The following is a 27,247-nucleotide window of genomic DNA, read 5'->3' as shown; positions in this document are numbered from 1 at the left end:
ACACACACACACACTTCATGAACCACTCTGCTGAGTTTGGCGCTGGTCTTCACCTGGGACTCCAGGACTTTGGGTGAGCTCTGAGGTTTACACCATGTTATAAGGGGCAGGAAGGCACCAAAGCCCATATCATGGACTGAAAGGCCCCAGGCAGCATAATGGCACCAGGAAAACCACCGCACTTAGCCACAGCCCTCCGAGAGCCTCCTATCAACACCTCTTATTCTCATGCTCCCCTCACCTCCTGCCACTCACCTTATCAAAGTTTGCCCTTTCGTCCATTCTTCAGACATTGACTGAGCACTTATATATGCAAGGCAGACCTTTGCTGAGAGAGGTGGGCTGGAGCTGTCTCCTCACAAATGAAAAAAGCCAGGGAAAGAAAGGAGCATTAATTGAGTCCTTGCTTTGTGCCAGAAGCTTTAGATTCATGTCTCACTTAATCCTGCCTTCATACCTAAGAGGAAGGCCTCATTATTCTCCTAAGTACCAGAATGGTGTGGAGGTGACACGCAGGGACACTGCTGCCTGACTGCCTCACTTCAAAGTCCAGCTGTGTGACCCTGGGCAGAGGATTGGACCTATGTGCCCACTGCACCAGCAAAATGGGAATTGGGCTATTGTGAGCATTAAAGAAGTTAACTTATGTATAAAAAGCATTTAGAATAGCTAGAGGGAAATGTTAACCATTCTTATTGTAGTATTAGCTATTATATGTCAGAGATGAGAAGACAGAGGCTTATTGCTCATGTATAAAGATTGGATTCCACCGTGCTCCACAGCAAGTGCTCCCCCAAACTCCATGCTGCTTCTCTCACATTGTAAACTTTCCAGGGATGTTTACATTTAGCTTATGGCCAGGGCCTTAAAAGAGTTTTAAATCAGTGTGTAAGAGAGAATTTGGAAGACCACCGGAGTCTTCTTTGGACCCCTGAAATTGTGTCCTCTGAGCAGAGGGTTGCCAGTGACCAGCAGTGGGCCCCAACTGTTCTGGAGAGGGCTGGTGGCATAGGGCAGTGGCCCTGGCACCTGCCCCCTCCTCTTCTCAGAACTAGGATGAGGTCCCATGATTCTGACCCTAACTTCCTCTCCACCTTTCCTTGTCCCCATCCCCATCTTAGAATCTGGGTAGTTTTTCCTGAAAAAATGGAAGAGTTAGAATTTAAATCCAAGCCTGCCTGGCTCCAAAGCCCACGTTCTCTCTGTGCTTGGTCAGTTGCCCCACAGCTGCTCAGACATCTGTGGCAGACAGACGAATGAGGCCACAGGGACTGACACAATCATGACTTGGCCTTTGTGTGTGGTGGAAGAAGGGGGCAGGAAACTGGCACAATGGCCAATTCTGGGTGCAGGCATATCCATGTGTAACCAAGTTACCTGATCACTCAATGTATAAATGCAATCAATGGAAAGATCATATGCACTCATCTAATGTGATGCAAGGGACTCCCACCCCAAAGCAGAAAAGTGGCCAGAGGTGTCCTTGGTCAGGCAAACCATAGTTTCAAGGGTGTAACATTTTCTGGAGCTCACATCATGCCCTGACTCTCCTAATTAGCTTTGTGATCTTGGGCAAGTCTATTAACCTCTCTGAACCTCAATTTAATAATATGCAAAACAGGGCAAATAATCCTTACCTCAGAGGGTTTTCCTGATGTTTATGAGATGATGTATTAAAAAATGCCAGAGACTGGTACACAAGAGATGTTTATGAACTATGAGCTTTCCTAGACAGTGTAAGAACACAAATATGATCTCACTTAGTGTACCCCAGACATGGAAGATCTGCAAGAAGGCTTTCTGCACTCTGGCTCAGGTCCTCATTGGTAAGAAAGTGAGCCTGTGTGTCACTTCACTGCACTGTGAGTGTTGGAAACCCTTCTGTGGATGCCTGGTACTGCAACCAGCAGCATTTTAGAGGGGGTGTCCAACTGTCTTCTGGGGTGCTCTAGGGGTGTCTTCTGGGGTGCTCTTCTGTGCCTGTCCACCTGCGCCTTCCTCCACTGTCAGACCCTCACAAGCTCTTCAGTGTTGTGCTCATTGGTTTCATCAAAGCAGGACAATACTTGGCACTAAGTCGACAAAATTCTCACTTCTGCAGTGGGTCTCTAGATGTCCATGACCCTGCCTTCTCAGGAAAAGAGGGAGGACATGCGGCTGGAGGGACACAGAGGGCAAGACTGCATCCCAGTTACAACACCAACACCAGGAAGCCACGTCTGAAAGGAAACTCCTCAGAAACCTGGGCATAGGCTATCGGGAAAGTAAAGAAGACATCTGGAGAGGTGAATATTCTGAAGGAATCTCTGCCAGAGGAGAAGGGAAAAGGAAAGCACTTATCCAGGTCAAAGGCATGAGTTTCCACGAGATTATTCATCGTGACTAGAGGATGACTGTTGACTAGATTTATTCCACAGGTATGGAAGGAAAAGTCTTGGTACATTTTTTGCAGCATTTCCTCCTCTCCATATAGACTGTTCTCATTCTGCAGGGCTGGGGTTCACCCAGTATTCAACTCCAAGCCCTTCACATAGTAAAAGAAGTAAGGGGAGCCAGGCATGGTGGCTTACACCTGTAATCCCAGCACTTTGGGAGGGCAAAGCAGGCAGATTCATTGAGCTCAGGAGTTCGACCCCAACCTGGGCAATATGGTGAAACCCTGTCTCTACTAAAAATACAAAAATTAGCTGGGTGTGGTGGTGCATGCCTGTGGTCCCAGCTACTCTGGAGGCTGAGGTGGTAGGATTGCTTGAGCCCACATGTGTGAGGCTGCAGTGAGCTGTGATCACACCACTGCTCTCCAGCCTGGGTGACAGAGTGAGAGACCCTGTCCCCCCAACCACCCCCCCCCACAAAAAAAGAAAAGAAAAAAGTGAGGGGTTTGATATCAGAATCCCTGGGTTCAGGCTGTTGCTCCATCTGACCAGCATATGATCTCTCAGACCCCAAGTTCCTCGTCTGAAAACGAGGATAGTTCTACTTCAGGGCTGTGGTGAGTGGAAGGTGAGATTGTGTCTGAGGAAGGAGATTGTAACGAGGAAACACGCAGTTACTGGTCACTTATTTTTCAATATGCAGGAGCTCTAATTTGCCTCCAGACAACCGGTTCTATCTCAGTAAAGAAAAAGATAGCTATTAAAGTGTTTTGTAATCTTGAGGGACCTGAAAAGATTTTAAAGAGCTGAGGAAGAGCGGCCAAGTGCTTTCTCACCTGTTCCTCATCCTGGCCCCATCATCTTGGGGACATATAGGACCTTTTAGGGGACCCTCGGCAAGTGGCCACCGTCTGGCCTCGGGCAGGCCTCCCTGGCGCCGCCAGCAGCTGGGTAGTAGCCGGGAAGGGCGCCCTCAGTCCCACGCTCACCTTGGGTCTGGGCCCACATTAAGCACTTTTTTCTTCATGCGCCATTTCCTCCATCAAAAAGTATTAAAAATTATATTTTATGGCTTTATTGATGAAAAGTAAAGGTATTCCAGTCTGGGTTGATTACTATATATTCATTATTATTAATTACTTTCGTTATTTATTTTTCCTTACGATTTTAATAGCAATGTAATTTCACAGCAATGAATGATGAGTCGCATTTTGGCCACAAGGGGGTAGCATGGGGTCACTAGATGCTCACGGGAAATTGGGTGGGGGGCGCCTGGTAAACAGTGGGAAAGACAGCAACAGCCACCACCTCTGACTCACAAAGGGCTCTTGCTTCTCACCGCGTTTCCTCAGAGAGTGTCGTGTTTGCTCCTCACCACATGAGACCCAGAAAGCCAGCGGGTGGGGCAGGAGTTATTGCCCCACTCAAGGGCCAGGAAAGGGAGGCTCCCCCTGGGAGGGTCAGTGTCATGCGGGGTCACACGGTGGCAGAGGCAGGCGAATTCCTGGCTCCTGCTGTAGTGCTCCTCCCTCGGAGCCCCAGACAACCCGGATACTCTAAGCAGATGGGACAGGGACCAAGAAGCAAAACCTCTCCTCATATTGTTGCCCAGCTCAGCCCTGCCATGAGCACCCCAAATCATCGCTGGAGAGCCCCGCAGACCCCAAAGCACTGCTCGACTTTCCACCTCTGGGCAGAAGAGACCCTACATTCCACGCGTGGGCCCTACCCCAGCCTCCCTCGGGGCCAAGCACGCCTTTGTTCGCTCTCTTCCTGACCACACGCAGCACGAGCCTCTAGGTGGGAGAGACGAGACACTCGTTCCCCTCCCTTGGAAGCTGAGCAATCACATCAAAGGCGTACAAAAGGCAATTCACTGTGCAAAGGGAACAGAAAGAAATAAGTGCTCTATGGGCTCTGAGCGCTCGGGAAGGAGGTACAGCAAAGAAGGAAAGGCCAGAAACAAAACCAAACAAAACACAAGGTATAAAATGATCCGATCTTGGGGAGGCGGTTTTCTACCTCCTGGGAGGAACACCCAGCGTGTTGCCTGGCAGAGTGTACTGGGCACATGAAGAACAATAGGCCTTTCTCTCCAGCAGCCGAGCACATGCCAGGAGAAAAGGAGCCCCTTCTTAGGAAGGCTAAGTCCGCGCAGGGGCAGGGCCAGTGTAGGAAGCTAGTTTATAACACAGATACTTGCACTGAGCCTCCTTCTGAAAAGGTGGGGGGCAGGGGGTGCATAAACCCATGTGAAAATAAAAAGAAGACTTTTCTTACTGGATGAGAGAAAAAAGATTGTTCAGTTTTTTAGGTGAAACATAAGATGCCAACTGACCCTGAAATAGATGTGTCAAAAGGCAACCTGGGGCGGTTTGTTCTTTTACAGGAAGCACCTTTGTGGCCCAGAAGGTGCCAAAAACATCCTGGGGATAAGCAGTCCTTAGCAAAGAGGGGCCAGGCCTGAGGTGGGGGAGGTGGCCTTACACGGAGGCCCTGGAGAAGTGAAACAGGTAGGTGGGGGCCCCTGGGTGCTTCGGGTGCTCCAGGGACAGAGGTGGCATCCACCCACTAAGCAGGGTCACTGGATAGGCAGGAATCCCTCCCCACTCACACGCAGAGTGACCCCAGTGCTGGTCTGGTTAGGCAGGCCCGACTGGAGGAGGAATGACAGGCCTGCCACACAGATGAGGAGTAGAGTCGCAGTTCATCGTTTCTGGCTCTCCTCCGTCCCACCCCTGACCCCTCCACGGGATTGGTGAGTGGAGGTGACAGTCTAGTCTAGATTGGGAAGAGAGAGACTGAGAAACCAGACCGAGAAAAGGAAGGGAGCCCTTGGCAGAATGCCTGGCATTCCTGAGGCTGTGGATTCTGTACCTTCCTGGGAGGAGGAGAGGCATGGCAGTCACAAGCCACGGCTATCCCCGGCAGAACCAGCCTGGCTGTGTTCAGGAACTCTGATAGAGGATGACTGACTTCAGAATTGAAGAGGGCTTTTAGGATGATCTGATCCTCTCCTGTTGGTACTAGAAGGGACTCTGGGGAAAACACAGTCAAACCCTGATGAGTCCCAAAGAGATGATGTGACTTGGTGAATGCTCCATTTCTGTCTGGTCAGAGGACAGAAGCAGGAAGCCCTGGTTTCCTGATTTATGGCTCAGAGCTCTTGCTGGTAGATGACACTACCTCAAAAATGGAAGGTAAAGGTAGCCTGGAGGAGTCCTGAGAGCTGGACCCACGGCGTTGAGGGGCAAAGTGAACCTTAATTTTAAAGTCAGACCAGAGACAGAGCTCAGCCATCCAAACAATGTGATTTATCAGAGTAGCTGGGGAAAAAAAAAAAACACAACCAGCCCAAGAAGTCACATGATAGGGAGGTTGGTGGGCAGGGCTTATGACATGGTGTCTCAGGTTCCTTTCATCTCCAGTGTTCTGAGACCTGCTCTTCTGAGAGTCTGAGGCTCCAGGGAGATCACAGGGAGTCGATGCTGACTCGAGAAGAGGGCTGTGAGAGCCTGGCCATGACTCAGTCCACTGGGGCTTCCGTGGACCACTCTGTTAGCTCTGAGTCCACAGCCACTTCTGTGATTCTGGCTGGCACAATTGCCCAAGGCCTTCAGTGGTGAGTCAGTAGAAAGGGACAGGATAACTCATTGCCCTGGTGGAGAGGCCTCTCACCCCAAGCCTCCCACCAGTGCCTTCCTCGTCCCTCTTTGTTCCTTGGAGAAAGCAAAGGGCTGCTTGCCTCACCCAGAGGCTTCCACAATTCAGCTGTCAGAGACTCCCTCTTGGCCCGGGGGTGGTGGAGGCCTGACAGTGTGCATTAGAAGATCAGCTGGGGTTCTTGAGATAGCCAGATTTCTTCAAATGCTTATTTTGCCAAAAGATAAAAGGAGCAAAGGGCTTAGATTTGGAAGGGACTTTAGGGACAGCTAAGGCTATAATTTCACAGATGAAGAAACTGAAGTACTGGCAGATTGTGTACTTTCCCCAAGATTACACAGAGCCTCTTTCCTCTCTGTCACCATTATTCCTGGCTGACCCACAGGCAAGGGGGAGGGTGTTCTCTGAGAGGTGAATCACAGGCCCAGCTCATGCACCTGGGCCTCTTCTGTAATAGGCAGAGGACTGGTCCCCCAAAGACGTCCATTCCCCAATCTCTGAAACTTGTGAATATACAGTGTTACTCTATATAGCAAAAAGGACTTTGCAAATGTGATCAAGTATCTTGAGATGAAAAGATTATTCTGGATTATCCGGATTACTGGGGGAGTCCAATGTCATCACAAGGGTCCTTCTACATGAAAGGAGGAGGCAGGGGAGCCAGGGTCAGAGAAGAATTTGAAGATGCTACCCTGCTGCTGGCGGGGAAGGGGCCATGAGCTGAGAAATGCAGGTGGCCTTTGGAAGCTGGAAAGTAAGGAAACAGATTCTGCCCTAGAGCCTCCAGAAGGAATGCAGCCCGGCCTACACCTTGATGTTAGCCCGGTGAAACCCATCCTGACCTGCCAAGCTTTGCTATGTGATTTGTTATAGCACCAATGGGAACCCATACATGTCCCTGCACCTCCCCACCCCACTGCTCTCTAGTTTGTGGTTTTAAAGAACATGCTTGAAAACTAAGTCATCCCCCTCCCCCTGATTTTTACTTAATGAGATATAAGAATAAATAATTGGAAAAACTACAGGAAAGACACTAAGTCCCTTTCATTCAATAATGAAACCTGTAGAAGATCGATCAAGTTGGACCCAGTTGGATACAAAAAGTAACCAACTTAATTCTCTTTCATTGCCATCTTTTTAAGCTCACTCTGTTGAATTATTCTTCAACTTTCCTGGATGAAATGCCAGGCATATTCCAAAGCTTTTCTGGTCGCTTTCAGGTTTTACTAAACATCTAATTTTTGGTCTGGAAAGTTCAGTCCAGTCTCCCATCAAAGCTTCAATGTCTCATCCAATATAAAGCTTTTTTTCTGCCCTAATTTGGGCCTGATGAGGCCCCAAGGCCTACAGAAATGAAGAGCAGGTGCTGGGGAGTAAGATGGTCAGTTTCCTAACTAGTTTCCCTCCTTATTCTTCCACTGCTCTGCCACTCACTCTGCTGCCTCTGGCTCCTTCGAGGGTGGGAGAGGGTAAATGGGAGGGAGGAGAGGTAAGGGGCAGCTAAGACTTCATTGACTCAGTGTGTGGCTCTTCACTCAGCGAGCCTTTCAGAGACATCCAACCACACAGTTCTCTGGCAAGGCAACCTAATCACTGGCGGTCCCCTAACAACTCTCCCCTCAGTTCCTACATCAATACTACCCCTGCAAGAACCCAGTTTTCTGTTGGTGCCATCTCACTCCTGCAGCTATCTCCTTGGGTGGGGTCTCCTTTGAGATGACACCCCAAAGCTAAGCTCCTCTCTCTGCTGTGCTCAGCTCACTTAATCAGTGAGCTTCACTGATTAATCACTCTTCACTCCTCAATCCCAGGTAGCTCCTGCCGTCACTCAACTTAGATTTTTTTCAGGTTAGCTTCAGTGTGATGAACTGTCCTAAGCCATTTTGGCCAGCCGTGACCATTGGATTTTTTTGCGGTAGATAATAGTAGCCGCTACTATGTAGAGGGAAGATGAGGGTTGGTTATTCCTCCATAATTCTGCTATTGGGTTATCATGAAAGATGCTTTCCTTTGCATGAAAGGTTAATTGAGGGCGAATATGATGATATTGTAGAGGCAAGATTCAAATAAACTAGAGGGTTAGCATCAGACAGCCAGATTCCTTTGAACCAGTTGCTGGTTATAGGATCACTTAAGGATCAAGCTTTAGGTGACTTTAAGGGCTTATGCTGCAGTCTCCCCTAAATCTATACCCAATTAATGCAAGTGTGAGGAGAGTCTTTCAAATATTTTGAATATTGCTAATTTCACAACATGAAATCCATTTTAAGTATTCATTATGCTGATTAGCAAAGCCTCTGGTGTTGCTCAAAGGTAAAGATAATCTTATATATCCTCATGGTAGCTGCCTCTGGAGTGTGGGTAAGAGTACAGCTTAGCAAACACACACAGTATCACCCGGCCTATGTCGAAGCATATCAGATTACATCACAGGCATCATAAAACTCAGCCTCCAGTCTTTGTTTTCCTAAACTCTTGGGACACAGGTCGTTTAGGACAGAGAGTTCTTAGTCCTCCTAAAAACCTTCTGCCCACATTCTTTTTTTTTTCCAACTTTTATTTTAGAATCAGGGGTGCATGTGCAGATTTTTTTTTCTTTTTTTGAGACAGAGTCTCACTCTGTCACCCAGACTGGAGTACAGTGGCGCAATCTCCGCTCACTGCAACCTCCGCCTCCCGGGTTCAAGTGATTACTCCTGCCTCAGCCTCCTGAGTAGCTGGGATTATAGTCATGTGCCACCACGCCCGGCTAATTTTTGTATTTTTAGTAGAGACGGGGTTTCACCATGTTGGTCAGGCTGGTCTCTAACTCCTGAGCTCATGATCCCCCTGCCTCAGCCTCCCAAAGTGCTGGGATTGCACCGCGCCCGGCCTTGTTACAAAGGTATATTGTATGATACACTCCTGAGGTTTGAAGTAGGAATGAATCTGTCACCCAGGCAATGAACATAGTACACAATAGGTTGTTTTTCAGCCCTTGCTCTCCTCACATTCTGTCTCAGTCCTGTGATGGCTTAAGGCTGAACCATTTCTAGGGCTTTGAAAAATCCAGCCAGGAAGCAAGCTGTCAGTCTCTCCTCCTGGGAGACATCCTACCTTCTCTGAGTGGCTCTCTTCACTTGAAGTGGATGATTCATGTTCTCAGCATACTGACAACTCTCTTGAAATAAATTCCCCCTCTCTAGTCCTCCTCATTCACCTCCTCCCCTCTGCTGCACACCCCTGAGGTAGGTGATGGGCTCAGGGTCACTGCTTAGCAAGGTCAGTGTTGATGATCTAGCAACCCTGCATAAAATGTGTAGTGGGCACATAACACCCCTTGTTTTTGGTTTTGAGGAATCAACTGAAACTCTGCAGCAATAGGAAAAGCCCCCCCTTAACAGCCTGCTATAGGGCAGTGGAATTTGTTGTGTTTCCCTTTTTGCCTTGATCACCAAGACTGAGTGTAACACTTGCCTGCATAGCTTCTCCTTAGCCTACATTTCAGAACCTACCTTCCCTCCTTGCTAACTCACTCACATCATCTCTCTTCTGCTTCCTCTCCCACATTCATGCTCTGCTGTTGTTCTTTTGCCCTTGTTTTGATGATTCTGTTGCTTGTTCAGTGCTGAAAGCTGATGCGGAGTTATTTATAAGTACATTATAAAAAGAATTTGTAAAATTTTAGTTTAGATTTCCTAGAGGGTAGTTACATGCAACCCAATGAGGAAAACATCAGTGTTTTTTCTGTGAGAAGTTAAAATGCATAGACACAGAGATGGCATTTGTTCCACTAGGAGCTACAATAGTGTTTCTCTTTAATCAGATGAAAGATAGATTGTGTAAGCTTAGGGAAGCATCTTCTGATCAAAAGTTCCACATAATTTGGATAAACATGGAAGGCAAATGTTTAATGCAAAATTTCTTTATTTTCAAAAGAAAATAATGATGGATAAGGAAGCAGAAGCAAGGAGCAAGACTCAGGTGCTGAAGCATGTGACACTATGGAGAGTTCCTCTATAAGAAAGAGGGGAAAAGAAATACCCCTCCCTCTGAGAGTGCCACAGCCTCACATCAGGGATCAGAATAGAGTTACACAAAGTCACCTAGAAGGTGCAGAGTGTCTCTATAGCCTGGAAAAATCAATTAAAACCTCCTTAAGTATATTAATACCAGAGAAAGATTATGTTGATTATGGGAAAATAGGCAGAATAGTTGGAACAGAGAAAAAGGAGCATAACCAAGGCAAAGGACAGCTGATATCTTTTAACATTTAATAAAGAAACTTCTGATGAGGACCCGGCTTTCCTTGGGCCTAGGAGAGGATGCACTGATAAAGTCACAGCATATTATGGCCCTAGGGGAGACTAGTATACTAGAGCTACATTGCCCCATGTAAATGAACAGATAAGCCCTGTAGGTTGGCATCAGTCTTTGGGCCTTGTGTTTAGGATGAAGCAGTCTTGCAGGGCACTGCCTTCCCTTAGAGCAATGGTTTGCAGACTTTCATGGACATCAAATGATGCAGAGGGCTTATTTTGCTGGGCTGTATTCCCAAAGTAACTGATTCACTAGGTCTGGGGTGGGGCCTGGGAATTTGTGTTTCCAGCAAACAAGCTCCTAGGTGATACTAAGCCTGCTGGTCCAGGGATAGACTTTGGGAACCACTAAGAGCATTTAATAGCATTTAAAAATTTCCTTCTCCTACATGCCTAGGAGACCAACTGAATCAGAATCTCTAGGAGTAGGACACAAGCATCAGTATTTTAAAAAACTGTCTAGGTGATTCCAAAGATGACCCCACTACCAGGTCTACCATTCCAAGTGAATGATTTCCAAATGATAGGCAACATAAAAACACCACCATTTGGGCAAGAAAGCATCATTTTTTTTACCCTGCAATAAAATAACAGTGGGATATGAATGGATAACGATAGCTAACAGTTGTTGAATACTTATATTGTGCCAGGATTAAATAATTTGCTCCAAACAACTAACCCATCTTAAAGGTGATGAAACAGGCATCCCATGAAATTAAGTAACTTGTCCAAGGTCATGCACAAGTAACAGAGCTGGAATTTGAACCCAGGCCCTGCAGCCTCAGAGTCCCTGCACGTGGCCTGAACTATAGGGTACTCTGTGTAACCAGTCTGAGGGAGCATATTAACAGCCTCACTCTCTCTGGGCAGTTTCTATAGTGAACACTGAATGGGCCCCATCATCCAGCCAACTGAGCTATTATCCAGGATTCACCACTTAATAAGTTGCTATGGTTTAAACATTTTTGTCCCCTCCAAAACTCATGTTGGAACTTATTTCCCAAGGCAACAGTGTTGGGAGGTGGGGCCTAACGGGAGGTGTTCATGTCATTAGAGCTCTTCCCTCATGCTTCTGCTATGTGAAGAACAGTGTTTCTCTCCTACAGAGGATGCAGTGTCCAGGGCATCATCTATGAATGGAGACAGCCTTTACCGGACACCAAACCTACCAGCACCATGATCTTGAACTTTCCAGCCTCCTGAACTGTGAGAAATACATTTCTGTTGTTTATAAATTACCTAGTTTTTGGAATTCAGTTATAGCAGGACAAAATGGACTAAGACAACAGTGATGCAATTTGATCAAGCTCTTTAGCCCTTCTGAGCCTGTTTCCTCAATGGGGAAAATGCATATAAATGTGTCTAAATCAGAGGCCTGCTGGTAAGGCTAAAAGAAATTTGCCAAGGAGTGCCTAGCACAGAGCCGGGGTTCAGGAGACATTCACTCCCTTCCTCTTTTCCATCAGCTTTTCCTCTAAGGGTCCTCAGAACCCCAAAGAGTTTTTCCCAGTTGCTTCTTGGGCATCTTTGTAAGTACAGCTCTCTTGAGAACTGGCAGACACCTCTGACTGAAGAAATAAGTTCTGGGGAAATAAAGTTTTCCTGCTGGATGGAAGGAAGCACAGATGTTAGACTTTGTTGAAAAATGAGTTCAGCTCATGACAGTTGAAAGTAAGGAAATCTGTGCTGCTACTTGAAGGAAAATAAGAACTGATTCCTAAGCTGTGGTTTCCCGGCATATCTCAGAGCAGCTGCATTGCATCAGGGGTCTGGGTATCAGATGGGGCTTCCACAGCTACAAGGTGTGCTGTGAGTCAGTTGTTACTAATAAAACAAAGTACTGAAGCTTGTTAGTGACTCACAAAATAGTAATGCATTAGATGAGATATGCATTGCTGTTTGAGAGTACTCTTGAGAGGGGCAGAGCCTTGTTTGCTGGGATTGTACACAATTCTGGGTAGGCCTTTGGTAAGGTAACTTGCAGGTGTCACCTGAACCAAATACCAAAGCCGAGAATGATTGTATATGCCATTTAAAAGCAGATTGAAAGAACATTTTGGGGAAGTCTAGAATAACTAATTTTTATATCTTCCTACTTCTGGGATTTTTTTAAGGGAATCATAAAAGAACATATAGGTACCTTAAAACGAAGATGGGATGAATAACTTAGAGAAAGAAATATCTGATGGTGGTTGGGGGAAAGGGAGATATAGGGTAAGAACTATGTCAGAAAATGTAGGCTAAGGAGGATCCTCAAAATTAAGTTATGAGATTCCTAGGCAAAAAGAATAGTCCCATGCATTCCACAGCTTTCATTAACTGAAAAAAGAAAACATAGGCAAACTTCATTCTAGTACTACAGTCCAAGTGGAAATTAGTTACAAGGAATTTTTTATGTGAAGCAACATAATGAATATCTATGGCAATTTTACAGATAATTTAAAGCTGTTTTTCACCCGATCATTTCTTAAAATGACACTGGGTAAAGCTAAGGGGCATAATGCTAAATGATGTAAACAAACACTGTATTGAGTACCAAAGTGACTTAATCCAGGAAGGGACTTCTGTGACTCCAGGGAGGAAAAAGTTTAGAGAACTGCAAAGTACCCTACATGCTATCCTTGCTGTTTTGGCAACATCTATACCCCTTTTAAAATGCAAAGATAAACTTTAAGAGCACCATTTAATAGCTCTTTAATGAAACTATGTTTAACCTGAACAAGTTGTTGTGTATGCAAGATACTGGAAACGCCTTCTGTGGAAGGAAAGGCAAGTACAACTTTGTGCTTCTATTTGGATAAAAGGTTTTGAAGTGAAAGGCATTTGTGCAAATTACAAGCAGATTTTCAAGTCTAGAAAAACAAAAATCTCAACTGTGGATTAAGTTCTATTTTTTAACAAAAGTGAAATACTCTGCTTTAATTTCAGAAGTTAAAAAATCCTTTTTAACAACAGCAAAAGGGGGACCTGTTTTGAATTTAAAAGAAGTAGAGTGAGACAAGTTAGGAAAAAAAGAATTACCATTGCCTTTCTAAATTTATTATTATCATAATTGTCATTAAGTGTATTCGTCTTTCTTTAGGGTAAAGAGAGCTTTCCGATGGCCAAAATTTACTAGTCACTGAATTGTGTCCCAGGACACCCTTCAATAAAACTTGGCCTAAAGAAGCTTCAAGTTCCCTTCAAGTTCGAGGGCAGAGTCTGGGGTTCAGCCCAAGCCACTGGCATCCCTGAGGGGGCTGCAGGGCTCCTGACTCCAGGACCTCCTGGCATCCCGAATGCATGACCTCTCATGCCCGCCGCAGCACCTGCAATCTTGCCGGTGCTGCTTGGATTGCTGAGCAAACACTTGTTATTTGCGAAAGTACAAGGTTCAGTCTGTCAAACAGGGAAAACCAAACACCGAAGCACAGGAGCAGATAAGAGGGCCATGGTTGTGAGACCCACGCGGGCTCAGAGCGCGGCGGCGGGGCCCGGGCCTATCCGGCGCATGGGGGCTAAGGTGCAGCTAGGCAGGCCACGCGGCGCGGGCAGACGGCCTGGCCCGCGGAAACAGGCGCATAGGGCGGGAAAGCTCCCGCCTTGCGGGGGCGACCCTTCTGGGTCGAACCGGCCATTGTAAGCCGCGCCGCTGGCGACCTGCCTGGGACCCCTTCGTGCCTTGGCCTTGGGGGGCCAAACACATCCCAAGCGCCGTTCCCACCTTGCAGATTCTTGCAAGCTGCAGGTCCTACCTTGCTTCCCACGGGCTGATAACCCTGAACGTTCCCAGCGGGTAGAGAGCTTGCCACCTGCTGCTGAGCTGCGCTGCAGGCTTCCCCCGCCTCCTGCCGTAGGTCTAAGCCCAGAGACCAGAGGGGCCTTGGGCCTTGGCGCGCTGCCGCCGCCAGGGCACCGAGCGAGCCACTCTGCCTGACACTCATTTTTCTCTTCTGCAAAATGGGACTGACACCAACAATCACTTTCCTACCACCTCAGGGGGTTTTGAGGATCCCGTGAAATAACGGTGTGAAGATACTTTCAAAGTGGAAATCTCGGTTGTTACTAACTCATTTGTGAACCCCATTTTCTTCTTGATTTCTTCCTGAAGTAGAATTGATCATCGTCACTGGGCTGTCTTAGCTACCCCTCCCTTGACTCTAATTTTAAATTTATCTGTGCATACCATTCCAAAAACAAACAAAAAAATCACGTGACCTGTGGTTTTATGTGTGAACAAAAGTTCTCTGAAAAGGAATTTAGAGGAAACAGACTTTATTACAATGAACAGTTTACAGACGAGGAAACATAGCCCTAAGTGTAAAATGAAGAGAACAAAGAGACAGTTTGGCGTTTACAGAGAAAATTCCTACCTGGGTTCCCAATCAGGTCCATTTATGCAAATGAACAATTCAAACTGGCTTGGTTCTGATTGATCAATGCAGCTGAGTCCTGATTGGTTGATGGGGAGCACAGCCTATTCCGTTGCTTCAGGCCACATGAGCGGTAACAGTCAGCTGTGAAAGCCCCAGTGTTAAGCCGACTGTGGGTTTTCCAGGAACTCAGAGTAGTGTGTAATCTCTAGTCAGTAAATGGCCGTTTGGCTCTATATTAAATTTATGTAGCCACTCAGGATTCATCTTGAGGGACTGGCTCTTTCAGATTCACTCATGTTTCAACTCTGCTGTTTATAAGTCCTCTATCTGTGTATACAAGCCTAGAGGTCCCAGGGCCGGATATAAAATTTCTCTGGACAGGGCCTGCTCCATAACCACCTTCACATGCTGTTCTTCAAACATATAGAATTGGGTTGATAGTGGAAACAATTTCAGGTACTTTAACCCAATTCTAAATATTCTAAATTTTAGGTATTTTAACCTTGGAATAATATAATTTTTTTCTTCTTTTTTCTGTGTATAAAAAGACATACATAGTTGATATGACACTATGTAATGTAACTCATAGATCACTATGTAATTTTGTACCTGCATTCATTCAGCATTTTAACATGAATTAATATTTTTCCATATTAACTCTCTATGTAAAAACCATTTGCAATAAGCATTTTCCCATTTAGTAAGCTACCTCATATTTTATTAAATTGTTTTCCTACTGTTACACATAAGAGTTTTCTCCAGTTTTCCACTATAATAAATAATACTGCAGTGAACATCTTTCTTCCCAAAGCTTTTTTTGTTCTTTTTTTTCCTTGCTTTTGGTTTACCTCCTTAAAAGAATTCTGGGTCAAAGGTTATGAACATTTTTCAAAAGACCTTTGTTGTCATGATGGCAGAGAGGCAGCACTAAAATAGTTTGGAGCAATAGGGATTTCACCAAAATAGCTATGATTGATATCTGGAAAGAAAGACAGAGAAAATAATGGCATGGGAATCTTTCTAGAGTTTTAGGGCCTTGTTCTGATTTAAAAAAAAAAAAAATATATATATATATATATATATATATATATGAAAGGAAAATAAATCTTCGGGCCCCCAAATCACTAAGGGAATAATCAAGCTGGGAACTGCTTAGGGCAAACCTGCTTCCCATTCTATTCAAAGTCACCCCTCTGCTCACTGAGATAAATGCGTATCTGATTGCCTCCTTTGGAAAGGCTAATCAGAAACTCACAAAAATGAACCGTTTGTCTCTCAAGTATCTGTGACCTGGAAGCTCCCTCCCAGCTTCAAGTTGTGCCGCCTTTCCAGACAGAACCAATGTACAGCTTATATATATTGATTGACGTCTCATGTCTTCCTAAAATGTATAAAACCAAGCTGTGTTCTGACCAACTTGGACACATGTCATCAGGACCTCCTGATGCTGTGTCACGGGCATGCATCCTCAACCTCGGCAAAATAAACTTTCTAAATTAACTGAGATCTGTCTCAGATATTTGGGGTTCACATATATATGAATATATGAAATAATTGTATATTTTAGAGTCCCATTCCTGGAAGTTTAAACAGCTGTACTCATAGCCCACACTTAAGTAGAAAGTTGGGAGAATATCTGACAGTATGGGTGACAACTGCTTACTCTAGGTGCAGATTGGGGCTTCTCAGGCAGCTATTGGCCCCAGGGTAATTAGCCTTCTGGTGACTACAGAAGTAGAAAGTAGAGATCTCCATCTACTTTACAGTTGAAGGCACTGAGTCTCAGCACACCCAGTTCAGTGGTTGTTAACTCTGGTTGCATAGTATAATCACTTAGGGTGATGAAAAGACACCCAGAAAAAAACATCCAGGATAGATCCTCAGATATTCTGATGTAATTGGTCTGAGGTGAGACCCAGGCATCATTACAATATGAAAGCTCCTTGGGTGATACTAATATGAATTAGGATTGAGAAGCTCTGGTATAGCGGGAAAAATATGGGCTTTGGAGTCACTAATATCTGATACAGCTCCCAGCTTTGCCATTTATTGGCCATGTCATTTTGAGTAAATTAATGACTACTGTCTGCTCAGGGTCCTCATTTTAAATCATAAAGTTGTCACAAGGGTTAAATGTAATAACATGCAAAGTGTTTTTCAAGGTTTCTGGAACATGGTTGGTGTTAAAAAAACGTTGGGTCCTTTAGTATGTACCTAAGGTCCTATAGCTAGCTGATGGTTCTGGAAAGCCATCCAGAACCGTGCTGTGCACTCAGTGAATGCCTGTGGATGTTCCTTGGTGACATCATCTTTGAACATGAATATGGGTGTTACTGAGACATTTCGAACACCACATTGAGTTGGTGTTCATCAGAACAATAAAGCCATACCTCATAGAGATTCATCTCATTTGCTGAATATTAATTTGCCTCCTATTTTTAGTTCTTCAGCTAAAAAGAAACCAATTTTTATTCTGCTAAACCAATTGATTATGATGGAACTCTTGCAAGAAAAAAGTTACACTGTTACAATTACATAAATGTATGGAAGTCTTTGTGTAACTTATGTAGTAAGCTGAGGATATAACAGTTAAATTGTCCTTTAAAAATTTTAAGACCTGCCCCACCCTCCACCCCCAGCAATGAACGATTTCACTTTTCACCAGCTTTAACCTAAATGTCTTTAGCCTATTTTCTTTATCCATCCTATGATAGACAGAAGAGTTAGTGAGAACTGGATTTGATTTCAGAAGACCTGGGATTGAGGCTTGGCTCTGTCATTCACTGGGTATAAACCTCGGGCGATCATTCTTCTTTGCTCTCGTGCCTTCTCATGAATGCAATGAGCACCTGAATAGCATGACCTGACTTTAGCATGAAGTGAGTTTAAAACTGTGATGCTGACCAAGCAGGACATGGTTATTTAACACTTATTAAGCACCTCCTGTATGTCCAGCCCTCAGTAGGAAACCTTGCAGGAATTATAAAGCCCTGAGACTTTTATAGAGTAACTTGGAGTCTAGCTAGAAGAGATAAATCTCATGCATGAAGAACAACTAGGACCAGTTTCCACCTGAGAGCTGCAATAAGTCCAGCCCAGTTGACTCATGGAGGAAATAAGTGGAACATTTAAGAAATGACAATCATGGAGAAACGAAGGGGTGTCAAAATTGAATGTCCTGTCCCTTAGTGCTTTATTTCTCTTCAGTCTCTGACACAAAGTCTTGGATAGTAATAACATGACACAAAACTCCTTCAAGTTAGATAGGGCCAGGCATTTTTCTAACAGCACATTCCAGAACTTTGTCCATGTCCTAAATCCTTATTATTTTGCACAGTTTTCAGCAGTCTTTTGCAAGCTCCAGGCTTTCCCCCACTCCTATTTAGACCTCATGTGCCTCTGATAGCTCTGGACAGAGCCCATACTGTGTGGCGGACGCACAAAGGGGACACAGTATGCAAATGGCGGTGTAGGAAGCATCGAGGCAGGAATGTTTGAGCTGTGCCATGTCACAGATCATTTCTGAAACAGCAGTCCTGAGCTGTGAGTCACAACCCTTGTTAGGGGTGAACAGCTGATGAGGCTGGTGTCAATTTTTGTCTGACCCCATCCTAAGAGCAACACCCCAAGTACTTCAATTACCCATTTGTAACATTCTCCCAGCGGCAGAGAAAGGAACAACAGTGGCAGCCCACACAGTGAACCTCAAAAGTAAAGCTCTCTGAAGTATGAAGATAGAAGAGGAAGTTTGGGAGACTCACAATGAAAGGGTTTAACAAGAACTGCCTGTGAATGTGTTGACTTAGAAACTATTGGAGCATTGGCAATGATTTCCTTAACAACGGAAGGAAAATTGACCAGGGGCATGAGTGTTTCATTCATTTTTCAGATGAGTATAGCAGAATTGCCAAGAGAAAGAGAATGTCTGCTCTAGCGCAGGGTTTCAGCCCTCAGCCCAGCCACTGACTCCCTTGGTGTTCTTTTGCAAATCATCCATCTCCCTGGGTCTCCGTTTATTCATCTGTAAAATGAGGAGCTGGTCCAGGTAAACTGTAAGTTCCTTCCTGGCTGGAACATCCTGATTTGGTGCAAGCCATAGTGAGGGTTGTTAAATTATGCCTTGCTCCACGCAGAGAGGTCTAACTTAACTTTGTGCACAAAGCATACTCATTGACTTTCTGACTAAGTGTGGCTCAGGCACTTCCCTGAACTATGGTGTGCTGGGAGTCTCTGCCCAAGGGAAGAGAGCTATTTTGAGGCAGGGTTGATTAGAGATAAGGTGTCTCATTCCTTTACCGGTCATTGGCCCTGACTCACCCGAAGTTCTTGGGTTTAAAGCTTAACCCTTGATGGATGAATGTAAGCTAACCCCTCTGCTTGCCCATGAAAATGGCGCCCAGGACACTGCTTCTCAAGCCCCAGCTTTATCAGTGTCAATTAAGAAAGTTCTTTGACCTCTTTTTGCTTAGCCAGCTTCTCTGAAATGCAGCCCTTGCTTGTAACCTCTCTCCTTGACATCTCTTGTTTGCTCTTTCTTGTTATTTACGGAGTCTTCTGAGTTATATAAAGGGGAACGTCTCAGTAATCCTCTTAACAGCAAAGAAATCTGGCCACCCTGTTAGGTAGGGGGATGGAAATGTCACAAGATGCTTGAAAAAGGCACTGGACAAAGCTGCAACATACTTTTGCATGGAAAAGCCCAGAAAATGAATGGCACAAAAGACCACTATAGTTATGCTGCTTTGAGAGACAACAAAATTAAATTATAAGGTATGGTTATCCTAACATTTTAATTTAACAACTTTTTTTAAACGAATATGTTTTTTTAAAAAGATACCATGTTATGAAATGGTTGACTTTTTTTGTTTGTTTGTTGTTGGGGTTTTTCATTTATTTCCAGTCTTGGTGTGTTATCTTTGATTGGTTTATTTTTTGGCTTGGGAATGTTGAAAGCACCCTTGTGACACTTGACAGGACAGGACATGGCTTGGGCTGTGCTTGATTTTATACAGTTGCTTTGTTCCTAACAAGCTAGATGCAGATGGAAGTTTTAAAAATCTGCTCATATTTCAAAGACATTTGAAAGAAGAATTCACCTCTTGAATAAAAACGTGCATCAAAGTCCTTTCTAATGAGAATAATTACCTCTCTGTTCTTAAAATTAAAGTTTCTGAATTTTAAATTTTCTCAAAGTAAAGGCCATAACCCAAGGTGGCAAACACTGTTTTTGATAGAGCTATGGAGTCACGATGACCGAAGACCTTGGGAAAATTATATTCACCTCTTTGAAATTCTCTTTCTTTACCTGTGAAAATAGGATTTTGCGTGTGTCAAATTAACAGCCATGGAGCTGGATGATATAATAACAACAGGCCCGATGGGGCTCAACAAGGCTGAGCTCTAGCTCTGGCTCTGTCCCTAACAGCTGTGTGACCTTGAAAAGGTCACTTAGTTCTCTGGACCTTGGTTTCCTCATCTAGAACATAAGCAGGTTATACAAAGTGACCTTTAAGTCCCTCTCAATTCTGATATTTTAGGATTTAAGCAACTTATTGTTTGGAAGCAACTACAAAAGAGAAAAGAAGTTGGTGGTGTTGATTTCAATTTAAGTGATATAGCAGTTTTGGGCACCTACACCACCTTGGTGCTCTGTTAGACCTTGTCATAGGATATGATATAACATTCAAGGATTCATTTGCTCAGCAAGCACTTCTGAGCACCTCCTGTGTGCCAAGAACGGTACTACATAAGCAGCAGGGATACAGATAGGAATAAAACCCAGCACCTGCAGGAAGCTCTCAGTGACACAGAGAAGATAGGCACATAAAAACCCACTTAAAAAGATAGATTATTTACATATTTAATCCAGTAGACTCAAAGATTCTTAATTACCAAGTAATATCCTAAAGGGACATTTTAATTTCACCTCTTAGCTTTTACCTCATGCCTCAGAGCCACCTCTGGTTCAGTTAAAGCCTAGGCTCCTAATGATTGTTTTAAAAATCTTATCGGAGAAATTTTAAATATGTGAGACAGAGAGCAAGACAGAGAATACATAGAAGGCCTATGGAAACCGTACCAGCTTCAATAGTTATCAATTGGTGAGCAATGTTGTTTAGTCTGTGCCTTCCCTCAACTCCAGGTTATTTTGAAGCAAACCCAAGACATCAATATTTCCTCTGTAGATCCTTAAGGACATATTACTACAAAGCTTCTTTTTTAACCAGCATGAATATCCTGCTTGCAATGATCTCTTTTTTTGACTTGCGGGCTGGCAACACAGGTGTTTTCTCTTTTAAAAATCTCTTCAGCTGTACACATATAATTTGTTCACTTTTCAGTATATACATTATACCTTAATAAAAGGATGAAGCAAAATTTAACAATACCAGTATCACACCTAAAAACTTAACAGTAATTCTTTAATACTAAGTCTTTGAATAGTGATGAACAATTTTAAACAATGTGGAGATTCAGCAATAAAGACAGGAATAAGGCATGATATAGGTGTCACCTACCCTAGCCTAGAGTTGGGGTGGGGGACACCCCTAAATTCCTAGAAAGTGCCACAGTCACTTCCCCTACAGAGGTGTCCACCTTGTAGCCGCCACAGGAGGAGCATCTGCAGGTGCACGCACTGGCATTCACAGGAACACACCTAAAAGCTGAGCTTTCCAGAGAGGCTGAACATGGCTTCAGAAGCCACAGCCTCTGGGAAAACTCCTAGCAGACATTTGGAACAGGGAGAGAGTTCTAAGGGTTAGCTAGGGAGGCCAGGGACTCAGAAGATAGGGTGAAGGATTTCCTCCTCTGCCATAGAATAGCATTCTCAGAACTGCTCCATGACCAGCCTTTCAGCGCCAGGCCCAGGCTATGTGGGTGACTGGAGGCCCAGGGTCACACATGTGGTCATTTTGAGTGATAAGAGGCAAGAAAATGTACCTATTGAGAAAATTTCCTACTGAGTCATTTTCCTTCAAATGTGCTCACATGCCCCATAGTGTTTGTCTGGAATCCTTGGAAAGGCTCCCGTCTTGTTTCCAACCCTCGTAAGCTCTGTGTGTGTTTCTGAGACAATCAAGTATTTTTCACCTTCCATGCCACCACCAAATACCATCCCAATCCTTGGATTTTCAGCTACAAGTCCTGCCCACACTGGCAGGCAGCTTCCTACGTTCCTTTCTTCCCTGCTCTCCTCTCTGCTTTAGGCTGCCCTGTGGCCTCACTCTGCAGCTGCCACTCAAGAAAGCTGTTGTTAAGGCCACAAGAGTCCCGACCACCTTGTAGGGGATGATGCAGGCAATGCACTTACCATGTAAGTCTAGTAAGTGTGAGTTTTTGCTATTAGTTATTTCTTTTTTATTATTTAAAAAAATTCCTGCTGCAAGAAATTTGAGCATCCACAAAGTAGATTATTACAAGCCTTCCTGTGTTCATCACCCAGCTTCCGCAGTTCCCAACTCACTGCCAATCTCATTTTGCCTGTGTCTCAACTCTCCCCTCTCCCTGCCTCATCTCCTTCAACAGCTGGATTATTTTGAAGCTAATCTCAGGGAATCTATTTTAAATTTTAAGGTTTTAGTTATTTTTGATTAGGTAATATTGACATGACTCAAATTCAAAAAGTTCAAAAGGCTAAAAAGAGAAAAGTCTCTCCCTCCGTCATCATCCCTGCCCTACCATGAGGTAGATTTAAACAAGTGACCATAATATTTGGTGGCTCCTCCCATTAAGAAATGGAGTCTATTTCTCTGCCTTGAATTTGGGCTTGGTCATGTGAATTGCTTTGGCGAAAAGGATGTCAGCAAACATCATGCAAATAAGAGTCTGAAAGTGTTTGTTCACTGGGCTTGCTCTGCTCAGGAGTCTCTGGCTCCTGGGAACTCTGACGCTGCCTTGTGAAGGCAGGACCAGCCTCCTGGTCCTCATGTGCAGAGAGGCCCCAGCCACCACAGCCAAACCACAGAGATTGAGCTGGATGAATGGGGGTTGCTTTAAGCTACTAAGTTTGGGCTGGGCTGGGATACAGTCCCCTCCCATCCCTCACACCCAATCCCGGCACCCTCCTTCCTGGAGGAATAAAATATTACCATATTACCAGTCTGGGAATCCTTCCAAAGATAGTTTATGCATAAATGAGTGCATAAATATATATTCTCTTCCCTTCCCCACTCTACTTGCCCCCTTTTAAGAAATAACAAGTGATAATACACAGTTCTGAACCTAGTTGTATTTGTTTGATGTAGCAATGTATTTCGGAGGTCATCCCCCATCACAGTGTGAGGCGCTTTGTTTGAAGTATGCCACTGTCTGCACAGACTGTGAATTATTTAATCAGACTTTTATTGATGAGATTTAGATTGATCCAAGTCTTCTGCTATTTCAAGCAATGGTACAATGAACAAAGTGGCACCCTGTCATTCTGCACAGATGTATTTCTGAAGGCTAGATTCGTGGCTGTGGCTCACAGGTCCGAGTACAGTGGGGCTGCATGTGGAATGTAGCCTGCAGGGAAGGAAATGCTTTCTGTTCCTCTGGCTTTCCATTTCTGTGGACCCCAGCTGTCCGCCTGCCTATTCCCACAGTTCCCTACTAGTTTCTTGCTGACAGGGTGCCAGTCCCAGGCTTGCCCCCTTGGGGGTCTGCAGCTCCCTTGGTTCTCTGTCACCCCAGGATGAGGCCTGGCTCCTTGGGTGCCTGCCAGCTCTCTGGCTTGCAGTCTCCATGGTTTGGAGGAGTGGCCTGACCCCTGCCTCCCTTCTAAGCCCTAGAATGTGAAACACCAATGTGAGAAGCTTCTGCGCCCTGCACCACTGTGATTCTGGAGACAGTTCAAATGAGTTATCATTTACTGACAGACACTAACAAGTCCAATAAACGCAGCAGTCCCGGTGCAGAGAAACAAGTGGTTGGAGCTGACCCTAACAGGACAAAGAGGCCCCTGTGAAATGAATTCTAATTAAATACTCACCCACTCCCACCCCACCTGAGCCATTAACCCCAAGGAGTACTTAAGCCAGCCGACAAATTTAAACAAACCAGAGGTGCCGTAGAAATGAAATGTACTGGCCGTGCGCAGTGGCTCATGCCTGTAATCCCAGCACTTTGGGAGGCTGAGGCCGGTGGATCACCTGAGGTCAGGAGTTCAAGACCAGCCTGGCCAACATGGTGAAACCGTGTATGTACTAAAAATACAAAAAAATTAGCTGGGCATGGTGGCAGGAGCCTGCAATCCCAGCTACTTTGGGAGGCTGAGGCAGAAGAATCGCTTGAATCCAGGAAGTGGAGGTTGAAGTGAGCCGAGATTGCACCATTGCACTCCAGCCTGGGCGACAAGAGCAAAGCTCTGTCTCAAAAAAAAAAAAAAAAAAAAAAGAAAGAAAAGAAAAGAAGAAAGAAAGAAAAGAAATGAAGTGTGCTTTCTGATTATGGAATATGAGTTTACACAGAGCAGCTGGTACCTCTGTCCAGGTACCCAGTATGTCTACCTCTCTGGTTCCCAGTGAGCTCACTCGCTTCCTATTCAGTCACCCTAAGACTTATTTCTTAAGACTGAGCTCAGCTGGATCTTCATGCTCCCTGGGAGGAAAAAATTCCCAGAGGACACTAAATCCCCATCATGACCTGTTGTCCCTTTGCTAGTGTCCCTATGAAGACCTGGGCTGCAGAGGGTTGCTGTTTCTCCCCAGCATCCTCCTCCCTCTTTCCTGCTTGGCGGAGCATGGCATCTGCTCTGTTCTTTGTCAACACTTATGTAAACCCCACCCTTCCTCCCTGATTCTGGGCCTCATGGCTTTGCTTGCAGACCCCTGTGGTCATTTTGATTTGGCAGGTGACCACTGTGTTTAGTCCCAGAGGTGCCTGGCCCTCCTCCATCATACCAGATGAGGCCTGGGTGTGGGGAGAATCCTGGGCTTCCAGCTCCAGGAGCTGGGGAGACGATTCTGTCCACACCTGATAAGACTGACGCCAGAGGTGAGGTCAGAACCCAGCAAGGAGCCGGCTAGGCCTGGGGACAGATAACCTGAGGATGCTCTGAGTCCCCAGTGGCTCTCAGAAAGGAAAATACCTGAATGAGCCAAAAAGCAAACTCTGGAGAAGGGGGGAAAAGAACAGTGCATGGATACTAGGCCTGTGAAGGGTACCTGTGATGTAGTGCAGTGGGGCCTAGACAGGGGGTTCCCTAGGGCCTCCATCTGCCCACACTCACTGCCCTTATCTCCAAAGTTGCAGACACCTAGGAAAATTTTATCTCTCGCCTCTTGTATCTTAGATACTTGAGTTGTTGGTGACTTGTTCATTGCCATGGGTTTTATTTACTCCCTGTCTGGGTCCCTAACTGCTGGAGGGGGTGGGCAAGGTTTTTCTCACAACCATTATCAATCCTACTTAAAAATAGATCTTTAATAAATGCATATTAGTTTATGGCTTAATAATTGTGACTCCACTTCTTGGGTGAAATCTAGTTTGGACAGTAATAATAACTACTATTGATTGGGCAATTAGTGCGTGCCAGACATCGTGCATATGTTACCCAATTGAACCTCTCTGCAGGGTAGGTATTGCCTCTATTAAACGTCTCTGCAGGGTGGGTATTGCCTTCATTTAGTGGGGAGAAAATGAAGTCTCAGAGAAGCTAAGAGCTGTGCCCAAGTTCACACAACTTCCAAGAGGTTGAGCTGAGATTTAAATCCTGGCCTGCAAGACTCCAGCATTCAGGGTCCTTTCCTTTAGCACCCAAATGCTGCTTCCAGGTCAAGAAGGAAAAACATAGGGGTCAGAAGCAAAGCACTGCTGGGAGACCAAAACTTGCATTCCTTCTGCTCATCTTTGCTGGCTGTGGGCCTGTGATTGACCCCTGTGCCAGGGCTGTTTGGAGGGCAGCTATCAACAGACCACTGTGCATAAGAACAGAGCAAGGGCCATGGGCTCTTGGTTTTGCACACACCAGCTGCTCCTGGGAGGTTCACCGGAGGAAGAGTAAATGGGCACAAACCACTTTCCTACTCCCCAACGTGAATTGTGGCTTGTTGTGTGTTAGTGAAAAGGAGGCTCATGCAAATGCATGAGGTTGAGTTTTTCTAAGGCTACATGAATGGCACTACAATGATAATAAAAATAATAACAAACTGTCAGATTCTTTCCCTTTATTCTCATCCCAAGTCTCTTACAAACTGCGTGACTATAGGCAAGCTCGGTAAGTTGCTTAACCTCCCTGAACCTCATCTTTTCACTTTTAAAAGGGAAAATAACCGTGCTATAAAGTCCAATGACTATCACAATGTTTGGCACATAGAACGGCCTCAATAAATGTTTGATGCTCAAATGAATGAAATATAGAGATTGTGCTACTTATTTTGCACCTCCTGTAGCACCTAACATGTTTTGAGCTGGTGTGTGATTAATGAATATTTGTGATTTGGGATTGTCTTTGTAATTAAGAATAAGGACCTGCCCCATAAAACAAAACAAAACAAAACAAACACTAGCCCTCTTAAACACAGAGAAACTCCTGTCAAGAGAGCCTGTGATTTTACTGCACGGACCCATGAGGAGTTGTGGTATTGGAATTAATAACAAAGATCTGTTAATTCTCTGCCTTTGCCCAGGCTGCCTTCCAAGGCGTGATGTGGATTCCTGCTGTTTCTGCTCCAGATAAATCAATGATAATCTTCAACCCAGTGAGGGGCAAGTCATGGGGGTTGCTGTTGCAACTCCTGTGTCAACAGCACTGCTAAAAATCAGATTTCTTGGAAACCATTCATCAGAAGCTTTGAATATGCCACATTGCTTGCTGGGCCTAAAATACTGCATGCATGTGGTGACCTTGACTTGGTTGTTTCCATGAATCCTCTTTTCCCTGAAGCCACGGGCAACATTTCTAAGTCACATGGCAGGGATAGGGCTTCCGTCCCTAACAGTATTTTCATTAATGTTTATGGCCCAGGCCTGGCCTGTTCACTATGCACCACTCACTTTCTGGCACTGATTCTGCCCCAATAGGAGCAGAGAAGGCTGGGAAGGAATGGGGAGGGTGGGGTGACTGTGCCCTCTGAGGACTGGTACCTTTCTTTTGCCTTCCTGATACCTTCTCTGGGGCAACTTTTGGGTATGAGAGCTTTTTCTCCGACTTTCTATTTACTCATCCATTTGTTTATTCCTTTATTCACTGCTTATTTAACATGCTCAAAGGGAGCCCACGCTGAATGGGAAGCACTGTGGTGATTCTGGGGGAGCACAGAGAGGTGAGATGTTGAAGGGCTGAATGTAGGCAGAGAAAAAAAGACATCAATCTAACAGCTGCTAACACCCCCAAATGCTAAGTGATTATCTCCAGATGGCAGAGTTATGAGTGGTTTTTATTTTATTCTCTTTATTTATTTATGTTTCCAATTTTTTTCTTCAGTGACACACATTAGTATTTGTATAGGAAAAGTTATTCAAATGGTGACCACGTGGTCAACAGGTGTTCAGTGCACGGGGAGGTACAGGTGAAGACACTGGAAGGGTGGAGAAGAGGAGAAGGCTATTTCCAGTCCAGGTGGAGCTGAAGAGG

General features: G+C 45.0%; 1 long non-coding RNA gene across 1 annotated transcript in view; it reads left to right on the top strand.

Annotated features, from left to right (window-relative positions):
- Positions 1-15,792: 15,792 nt before the first annotated feature.
- The window catches only part of LOC107970825 (uncharacterized), a 56,236-nt gene continuing 44,781 nt past the window's right edge, over positions 15,793-27,247 (top strand). The window contains exon 1 of the long non-coding RNA XR_008547165.2: positions 15,793-19,461. This is a non-coding gene — a long non-coding RNA (uncharacterized LOC107970825). The remainder of the gene's footprint in view (positions 19,462-27,247) is intronic.

This window comes from Pan troglodytes, chromosome 2 (genome assembly GCF_028858775.2).
Source record: "Pan troglodytes isolate AG18354 chromosome 2, NHGRI_mPanTro3-v2.0_pri, whole genome shotgun sequence".
Classification (NCBI taxonomy): Eukaryota; Metazoa; Chordata; class Mammalia; order Primates; family Hominidae; genus Pan; species Pan troglodytes.
This window is presented reverse-complemented; position numbering and strand designations above follow the sequence as displayed.